Source organism: Parasteatoda tepidariorum, chromosome 5 (assembly GCF_043381705.1).
Source record: "Parasteatoda tepidariorum isolate YZ-2023 chromosome 5, CAS_Ptep_4.0, whole genome shotgun sequence".
Classification (NCBI taxonomy): domain Eukaryota; kingdom Metazoa; phylum Arthropoda; class Arachnida; order Araneae; family Theridiidae; genus Parasteatoda; species Parasteatoda tepidariorum.
In genome coordinates this window covers 16,759,176-16,769,957 of record NC_092208.1, presented here as the reverse complement: position 1 = coordinate 16,769,957, position 10,782 = coordinate 16,759,176, and the positions used below count along the sequence as shown (strand labels likewise).

At 31.2% G+C, this 10,782-nt stretch overlaps 1 non-coding gene across 1 annotated transcript; it reads right to left on the bottom strand.

The window, feature by feature from the left end:
* Window positions 1-8,040: 8,040 nt before the first annotated feature.
* On the bottom strand, window positions 8,041-8,113 carry TRNAR-UCG (transfer RNA arginine (anticodon UCG)). The gene has a single exon. It is a non-coding gene; the product is annotated as a tRNA-Arg (tRNA).
* Between the last annotated feature and the right edge of the window lie 2,669 nt (window positions 8,114-10,782).

Genomic DNA, 10,782 nt, shown 5'->3' with positions numbered 1-10,782 from the left:
CCAAATGTTGCAAATCACGCTAACTTGTGATTAAAAAAAGCGAATCGAAAATAGAATTCTCAGAACTGTCATAGGTTTCTTTTCTAACTAAGAGGGAATGAAGTTATTTTAATTTCTGCAACTTTTATTTTGCCATTTTGTCAAAATAAATAGAATTCTCTAAACTATATCGAAATGACATTTTTTTTAATGTTTCCACAGTATGAAATTCAATAACAAATGAAGCTGTGGTAAATTTTTGTAATTCGACTGCCATTATTTCTAAAAATAGAAGAGATTATTTCTAAAAATAGTGCTCAGTGTGCTTTCTAATCCTTTGTGGTCGCATTAAGTTTATACTGGTCGGAACTAATGTTTGTTTGAGATACATAATATGCAGAGTAATGCAGATAAAAAAAAGAGTCATTCTATTTTTAGAAGAATAAACACTCCTAAACTTTTACACATTTTATAAAGCAATAGCTAACAACCATTCCTCGTATGCTAGGAAAAAAAAGTAATCAATCAATCGACCTACGAAATCATGTACAAAACTAAAAGGCATAAACCGACACACTTAAAAGAATTTAAAATAATTCCAATTTTTTATTATTTTTTGCACTTTCCGGTGGCTTTACATTATTAGATCAATCAAAACCGCGTATAAAGAAAAACGCGGTATCATCAGTATCATTTGGAATGATTCTGTTGCTCGAGGCCAACTTGTGACAGTCAAAATTTAAGACGAACAAGTAATTTTTCCAGTACATATCCCTTTCAAGTAGCCACAAAAGCGAATTTACCGCAATAATTATATTAAATACTTATATAAGTATATTTAGTCACAATTAAAACAGCTCCTGATACTAAAGTACCTGTAGTACTTACTAACAACCCAAATTAATTAAGCATCATTGGTGTCAAAAATATTAATGATTTTTTACGGCCCCTCAAAACAAACAAGTACCTTTTCTCCATTAATTTTGCTTTTAAGTAGATAACTTATTTTAATTTATTTCAATTAGTGTTCATTTCAAATTTTTGAGGTATGTACTTAGAAAAGCTTTAGAAATACAAATTCAGCCAATAACTTGCGTGACATCCTTCTTTTTTGTTGATTAAATAAAGCAACAATCAATTTAAATATTTAAAAAATAACGTAATCTTCTACAGTTTAGTTTATAACGATGGGTAATGCTGAGACGCGATGGCTCAGGAGGTAGAGCTTTCGCCTTTCAATGAGGTGAACCGGGCTCGAATCCCAGCAATGGCTGGTCGATACGAATTCCGCATCCGGCTAGCACCGGACGTGAAATATCCTCAATGGTAGACGGATCATAGGTTAGAGTTCCCTTGCAGTCAGGCCAACCGTGGGAGGTTTTGGTGGCCTTCCTCTCCATGTAAAGCAAATGAGGGTTAATTCCATCAAAAAGTCTTCCACGAAGGCAAATTCCCCCAATACTTGATCCCGGAGTTCCCTTGTCTTCTAGACTGGGTTCAAACTATCAAAATTGGGTTGGTTGTTCAACGACGGTTATAAAATATAAATATTTACATTTGCATCTGAAATCAAAGCATATTGAGGATTGACTGAAAACATCTAAGCCAGTTTAATTGCCAGCTGACTCTTGGAGATAATGTTATGATCTTTCAACGCCTCTCTGTTGCTTTCAACACGCCTCTTGTTTGATATTTTAAATCATAGCCTTCCTCAATAGTAATACGACAGATTTCAAAGGAATTTTAATTAATTTTGTCTTCCTTAAAAATGAAGCCAAAAAGCATGCAATTAATTAACATTCAAGTGAGGAAAAAAGAATAACACGCTATCAAAATCTAAAGGGAGAAATTGAAAGCATCAAATCCTGTTCAGTTACCTGAAGTAAAAGAAAAAAAATTGTTAGGTTTTTATTAGAGGCGAATTCAAGTTTAATGAGGCAATCAAACTGGTTTTGAAGTTTTTCAACCTAACATTAACTGACTTAGATAGAATTTTGTTTCTTCCTCGCTTAAATAAAAACTCGGAATCCTTAACGTGCTTTTTTTAAACAAGTATTCTGAAAATGATATATTAAGAGCGGTCACAACAGAACACTGTGTTATAAACATTACTAATTATTTGATGTGCGAAAGGAAGAAACGTGTTGGTTGGAAAATTTTCAAATATGCAGTGAAATATCGGTTACGCGAATACATCTTACCCGAAAACCGGTTTAACGTTAGATAAATTTTGAAAAAATACGGGTATAAAAACATAATTGCCGGGTATATAACATTAACAACCGGACACAAACCGTGTATATAACAGTAATTTCAATTTCATAGTTTTAATACTTTCTTAAAAGTAAAAAATACAATTTGTATTCCTCACAGCTACATTGTATAATTTTTTTTTCAAAATTATTAAAGCGTCAATTCTTTTTTTAAATTTATATTTTTATCTATTCTCTTAATTCAATAATAAAAAATTTTCTTACTTCTAATAACTTAAGAAAGTGCTCGACAATTTCGAAGAAAGCATTAATTTATTGATTAATTCCGTACAATGCAAGAATTCAAAATAATATTAAAGAAAAGAAAAGGTTTTAGGCACGTGTTTAACCTTGCGTGGGTTTTCAATGATTTTCAACTATCTATAAATATTTGTCAGCTTAGAATTTGAAAACAAGATTTTTATGTTTGATTTAAAATTTTTGATTAGAGTAATTTTTTTGCAATAAGTTTTTAAAAGAAATATTAAATTAATTATGCATGAGCTGCATAAAACTCTTTAACTAATCAAACAAAGAAAAAAAAGAAAGGTACCCAAAACAAAGAACAAAAGAGAAAATTAATAAAAAAAATAATAATAAAGGATTGTTAAAAAAATTAAAATTAAAATAAAGACACATTATCCACGAAAAAATACTTTTTTTTTTAACTCTCAAAAATTAATGTTTTCTTCTATTGTAATTATATCACCAAAACAATGTATATCAATACTATTGTGTTAAGAGCACTAAAAAACGATTATATTTTTTAACATAATTTAATCAAGTAAAAATTCAAAATGAGAGAAGCAAAAATATAGAAAAATGTAATTATAAAGGGATGAGAAAAAAGATGCGTACTTTTATGATCAACTTACAAAAATGATTTAAAAATATATTTCCGTAAATAAGTTGTCAGGTTATAAAATATGAAATTAAACCGCAATAAATGGTGATGGGAAAACTTTTTAAGGTGAATTTTTACTGTGACCAGACTTCTTCAAATCTTGAGACTGTCCGCGATTTTCAATAAGTTGTCCTCAAAAGCTTTGTAACTCTTGGAGGACAGAAACTGTCTTCAAATCTTAGCATAAGTCCTCAAATTACTCAGAAAAAAAAACTTACTTTTTTACGCAGTAAAATATCAAAAAAGATCAGAAATGTGGCACGTTTTTTACTCGACATAGAGTTACCTGTTTTACAGAAAATTCATACGAGCTTTCAAGCAAAGAGCACTTTTCTACAATTGATGAAAATTCATACAAATTCTGAAAATAATTTTAGCAAACTGTAAACAAATTTTAACAATTATGCTCTCATTCATTTAACAAGTATGTAGCAAATCAGAATATCATAGGCAGGGTCCACGCTGAGTATTGGCCAAATGCGATAATGCGTAAATTTAACGAATAAAATTGTGTTTTGGCGAATGATTTTTTCCACAGGGAAGAAATTGAAATTGCGGTCGAAGCGTCACATAACCAATTAGTATTGGACCAAAATAATATAAGCATGAAACAAACTACAGTTTTCTATGGGAAAATATTAATCATAAAATATTGTTAAGATTTGCATTTGGCGAAGATTTTCGATAATTGGAGAATACTTTTTATATTTGGCTAATTTACTGGCTAATAATTTGAAATGATTTGCGCTGGCATTGCATGATGAAATCAGTGGCTTAGGATATAGAGCGTTCACCTTCCAATCAGGTGAACCGGGTTCCAATCCCAGCGATGGCTGGTTGATACGAATTCCGCATTCGGCTCGCTCTGATTGGTGCGTTGCCGATCTGATTGGTATGTACAAGCATATATTTCAATTTCTGATTGGGTGACGGCCTTGCATTTTACGTGCATTAGGAGATACTGCCAAATGGAGTAAATATCCATATTTTATTTGTGAAAAAGAATTAAATAAGAATTAAAAGGAAGATTTATAATTTATCCCTCTCCGTCTCCACCTCATCACCAGTTGAGCTCGGTTTCCCAGAAAAAGGCCTTTTTATGATAAGAAATCGAAATATGAAAGGAAAGATAGTTCTTAAATTGGATGAGTTTTAACTATAATTATGATTCTCAGTTGTTCATTAATTCCTATTCTTCGAACAAAAGAGGAAATCTAATCTGAGAGGGTTCGTTAAATATTTGTTCGAAAATAACAATGATGTCAGGAAAATTCCCCGATATGGAAGATATGCTTATTTCCAGGAATAATTAAAAACCTTCTCGGAAGTAAAATTAATTGATTTCCGCGTTGTGGCTGTAGCGTCTCGGGAGATCATGTGTTCCCTCTATTTTTTTTAATGCTTCATATTTTTTTTAAAAAAGTTATTACCTTTTTTAAAACACCAGAAAAAAAGTTTTTCATTTAATAAAAAAATTAAAACTTTTTGATAGTTAATCAATATTTAACGAAATAGTACAATGTTTATCACTTTTATACAAATTTTATTTTAAAAGGCCTTTAATGATTTTTAAAAAAAATGATTAATTTTATTAATTAATTTTTACCTGACATTATTAATTAAATAGCAATAGAATTTTTAGGTCTTATTACCTCTTTGAGAAAAAGAAATTTTTAAATTTGACTTTTTTTTTTTAAACTGGGACTTTTTGATATTGAAAACTAAAAATTGAACCGGTTTAAAGCGGTAGACTAAACTGATGTCCAGGCTCTGGGCCCAAGTTCACTATAGTCAGGCCCTAAAAGGGCATAGTAATCCCTGTTTTTTTTTTTTTTTTTAGATAAAGGGGTCATGGCTTAGTTATAAATTACCACCAGGTATTTCTTACGGTGCTTTGTTTTTAAAAACTAGGAAAGCTATTGTCCGGCATTTTCTACACTTACATTTGTTATACTGTAAATTGCGTGTGATATTAGACATAAAAACAGGATTAATTATAAAAACAGAAAATTAAAAAAAGAACTTCTGCCAGTTTCTAAAAAAAAAAAATTTCTTTTATTCTTTTTTTAAGGGCATACAAAGAGGGAAAAACTCGAATTGTCAAAACAGTTATGAATGCAGTTAATTATTAAAATCGCTTGATTTATAATTTGTTTTCGTTTTTTAAATTCTGAAATCGAAAATAAATTCCGTCTGTTGCATGCTGCATTTTTAGGGAAAATGCAAAAGGTAATTCTGTATATTTCCTTTCCTGGAAAATATCCCAGTAGGGAAGGAATGTGGAATTGTAGGGTTGATATTTCCTATCAGTGCAGGCCAGAATCGCCCCAGATGCTCGGTTTTTCTATCCATTTATGATCATAATGCTCAGGTTTTTTTCAACGGGGTCTAACCATCTTTGTTTTAGGCACCCTATTCCCTTTTTTTTTTTCAGAAGGCAATAAACTGATTAAAGGTCAATTTACTAACTCTGAGTCAGTAACATATTTCCTACAAATGCGACCACCCAACCATCTAATTCTGTATTAGTTGATAATAAAGTAAATCAGCCAATAGTCGTCGGCCAAGAGATTCATAAAGGTCAGATCAGCTGTCTATCAGAATTCTTCACAATTTTGCAAATAGTGAGAATTCTGAAAGTTTGTAATTATAAAATTCCACACTTATGAGTTTCATATTGTATATGCTTCTGTACAATGTGTATTGAAAATAATTTTATTTTTATAGATTTAAAATTTAGATAAATTAATAAGACAACAAAAAGTAAAGTAACGCAATATCGTAAACAGCCAGTTGTGTGCTAAGTGAGTCATGGTAGCTAAATCTCCACATTTTTGAGATCAAAGACATGATTGTGACAATGAAGTAGGCTAACACTTGGCAGGCAGTCAGTCTACACAAGCTGTTGTCCGTGAGGCTAACAATAATAATAATAATAATAATAATAATAATAAATAAAATAAAATAAAACTACAAGCTCGATCCACACAAACAAGAGATGGCCTAACTGTCTATAAACGCACACACAATAATACACTTATCTATATCATGATCCACCAAAACACTGCCTCAACTACTACTACTCATAATAAAAATAGGTAAAATACACAACACAACATAAACAAAACATACATATCACACAATCAACCACGGACTGGCTCACAATAGCAGCCAACGTGATTGATCACCACTCACGCCACACCACCCTGCTCCCAGTCCCTGGGGACAGACAGTGAGTCCGGAGCTTTTCAGCTACCCGTGATGGCCATTTATGTTAAATGCTAAAAAAAAATAATAAATAAATAAATAAATAAAAAATAAATAAATAAATAAAATAAAAATTAAAAAAAATAAAATAAATAAATAAATTTAAAAAAATAAAAAAAATACCTGTGACGTGACTAGCTATTTTATATTGTACTGTTATTGTCGATGTCCATCCTTTGAGTCTGTAATGTAACGCTGCTAGTTTATCTATGTAAAATTAAATTGTCGCTACTAGGCCGGGATAGCNAATCTGTCGAGGCGCAAAATCCTCCATGTTCCCATGACAAATCAATACCTCTGGGGGTACCGATCCAGGAGTTTCCTTGTCTTCTGAATTGAGTTCAAAATTACAAGGCTAGGGCGTTGAACATTAGTAGTCGTAAACCCAAAAATTGGGTCGACTGTTCAACGGCGGTCATAAAATAAAATAAAATGAAGTAGGCTAGAGCCGCGATGGCTCAGGGAATAGAGCAAATAGTGGTAGACATCCTCAGTGGTAGACAGATCATGAATTAGAGTCCCCTTGCCGTCGAGTTAACCGTGGGAGGTTTTCGTGGTTTTCCTATCCATGTAACGCAAAATGTCCATCAAAAGTCCTCCCCGAGGAGTTGAACAACCATAATCATGTACTCAGAATTGGGTTGGCTGCATGACGCCTGTTTTAAAATGAAAGGAAGTGAGCTTTGCGCACCAGCCGTCTTTACTTAAAGACTAACTGGTGCCTTAACATCTGTGTTATAGTTGCCCATTTATTGTTTATAGACATTAATAGTTTGTTTACTCTGCAAGCTTTGAAAGCTGGTTACTCATGTACATAAAATATCAAAGGAAAATAAAATTTTAAAATCTATGCTTGAATTTACATTTATCTTTATGAGACCCGTTCCTATACTTTCATCCTATCAGAATTTCAAACGTATAACAGTGAACAGGCGTGATATTTTCAGAAAAAGGGAATTAGAATTTTTGCATCGGATAATTCAAAAGCGTCATGTTTATTTATTTCAAAAAGGAAAGGCGAAGAATATACATTTTTTAGCAATTGATTTTATGTATAGTGTATTTTTTGAATCAATTTCAATTTGAAGCATTTTTATTGAATATAAGTAAGGCATATCGTGACGATTTTTAAAATGCATTATTTTTCACGGCAATATTTTTTAAATTCTGCAAAATAGGAATATTTCCACTAGTAAATATATTTTTTTAATAAAATAGTCTATATCATAATATCTATATAAATAATTTTACATGCTTGCTTTGAAAGTTGCGTAACATTGAAAACCTTTTTTTAAAAAATGATATTTTTTATAGGAAATGTGCGAGTATAACATTTGTATCGGCTTTATCTCCTAGCTGTAATATACATTAGATTTAATTTCCTTTTCCTTTGAACTGCAATAAAATTAAATAATTAACAATTTCAAAAAAAGTCATCAGTTGCATCGAATAAACTTTCAGAAAAATTTCTAATTTAAAAATATTTAAAGTAACTAGCTCTTAACGAAAAAACTTAAGCCTAATTATAAATAAAGTTTAATTATTAAATCTTAAAACTGAAGTCTAATAAATTGATTACTAAATCTACCTAATTCTAAAAAAATGAATCCAAAATTTAAACCACATACACATGATCTACGTCCGCGACAGGACTCGAACCTGCAATCTTCTGATTCGAAGTCAGACGCCTTATCCATTAGGCCACACGGACGATTTTAAACTGTCTAAATCAGTGTTACCCAAACTTATGACTTTCGTGTACCCCCTCTAAATTTTTCATAACGCTGTGTACCACTAATAAAAAAAATGAATGTATTTTTTANTTCAGAATATTTGAAAAAAATATTAAGCGTAGTTTTATATATTTATTTTGCAATTTTATCATTACCATCCTACTTTAGTGGGCTACGATAGAGGAGTTTATTTCTCGAAAATTCTTTTAACATTTTTAGAGCAACTAATATATATTGACCTCGCTAGAAGGATATTTGGAATGTCTTAGCATCAATGTAGCAGAAAAATCGAGTTCTTGGAAGAATTTTTTAGCTAAGTGAAAAGTTTCGAAATTTCTGAAATGATTGGTATTGCTTGTTTCAGGAACAAAGAAAATGTAAGTAATGAAGTCGACAATGTAAGACAAAAAAGTTAGTTTAACAGTTGTTAAGACTATCTTTCTTTTATTTTATAACACAGTTGTTTCGACATCCTAGAAAAAAGGTACTGTAAAAAATATTAGTGTACTGCTTAAAAAAACACCCTGAGTAACTTTTGATATGATGATCGGATTTTCATGTAACTTAAGGACTCTAACTTAATAGTTCGCGCGTGTGATCTCAAATATGCTGATTAATTTCTTCAGACAATATTTTAAGTTATAGAATCTTACACAAATAAGTACTTTCCCTGAAGTACTTATAAGTACAAAAAAAGTACAAGTACTTTTTCCGATTGAATTGGACTTCTTTCCCTTAAAATACAGGAGTTAGCTGCAATCTGAGCAATCGTCAAGCCTACCTAAAGTTTATATCGAAGAGCCATTACATTATGACCACCCTACTAATAACATGTAGGACGACCTTTAGCCTTCAAAACTGCTAGCTCCCGCCGTGACATTGATTCCACAAGGTAATCTGAGGTATCTGGTACCAAGCACTTACCAACTGGTCCTGCAATTCCCTCACATTGCGAGGGGTTGCGTGGCAGCACAAATTTGGTTTTCCAAGTAGAACCACAAATGCTCTATTGGATTAAGGTCAGGTGAATTTGGGGGCCAAGACATGACTTGAAAGTCACTGGAATGTTCCTCGACGATTCGACCCTTATGACGTGATTCATTATCCTGTTATAATAATTTTATAACTTATTGACAAAATAAACTTTTCCTTAAAAAAAAACAGAAATGGTGATTGAAGGGGGATGGTTTATGGGAGTTGGTTAGTGGAGCTTCCTAAGCGTTATGAAATAATTTGTAAGAGTTATGAAATTAACAATAAATGCCATTAAGCTTGGTGTAAAATGGACTTAAAAAGTCAAACATTTATTAACGTTGACTTAAAAGAGTTTGAATAGAGATCCGTAAATTATTGTCGGCTTTAGGCGCCATATATTGTTACTCGGGCCCTGAATATGTTTGTTTATTTAAAGGAATAAGAATACTTTTGTAGATAATACACAATTGACTAATTCATGAGTCGTATTCCTATAAATAAATAATTTTAAAAATCAAACAAAAAAGGTAGATAACTGTAGAGATATGACGGAATCGATGTGGAAGTCGCGTTAAAGATAATGATGATTTTTGAAATCTATTGATATCTAGCCCAAAATTCACAGAAATAACTCATTTATCTAGTTTTACAGGAACAGATAAATTTTTCTGAGTTCCTGGAAATAAAATTAAGTAAGTCGTCAGAAAATTCATTTGTGTGGTTTTATTAACTTTCGACAAGAGATATCAAAGGGTTTTCTGAGAAATTTCTTGTGATACGGTGAAGATAATGGTTGATTTATTCGCATTTTTATCTTGATATCTGTCGAAAACTAAAGCAGATATTTATTTTCTTTCTGGACATTTTATCAAGTTATCTATTTGACGATTGAAGTTGCTTGTAAAAGAAAATAAATAATTGTTCAAATTATACTTTAATCAATGAATGGGGATAAGGAATAAATGCATCTTTTGTTTTAAAATCTCTCCCTACGTCAAAAATCAATAGAGTCGCAGTCGCTTCTGTTTTGGTGGTCAAACTTAACTTTATAGTTTTAATTTGCTGAACGAAAACTGTAAGACTTGGAAAGTGTATAAAAAAATATGCAAGGCGAACAATGTAATAAAAAAAATTGAACATTCGGAGTATTAGTTCGAGAATCATCAACTGACGAAACTTGGGAAAATACCAGGTGATCTGGCTTAATTTCATTTTCATTTATGAACTTGCGCGAATTTTTAAAAACATCTCAGTCGCTCTTGTTTTGGTGGTTCAACCCTAACTTCACATTTTGCTTTGCTGAGCGAAAACTATAAGACTTGAAAATTTAAGGCTACGAAAGTGTATAAAAAAAAATATTCAAGGCGAACAATGTAATATAAAAAATTGAACATTCGGATTATTAGTTCGAGAATTATCAACTGATGAAACTTGGGAAAATACCTGGTGATCTGGTTTAATTTCATTTTCATTTATGAACTTGTGCAAATTTTAAAAAAACATCTCAGTCGCTCCTGTTTTGGTGGTCAAACTTAACTTTATATTTTTGCTTTGCTGAGCGAAAACTATAAGACTTGAAAATTTAAGGCTACGAAAGTGTATAAAAAAAAATATTCAAGGCGAACAATGTAATATAAAAAATTGAACATTCGGATTATTAGTTCGAGAATTA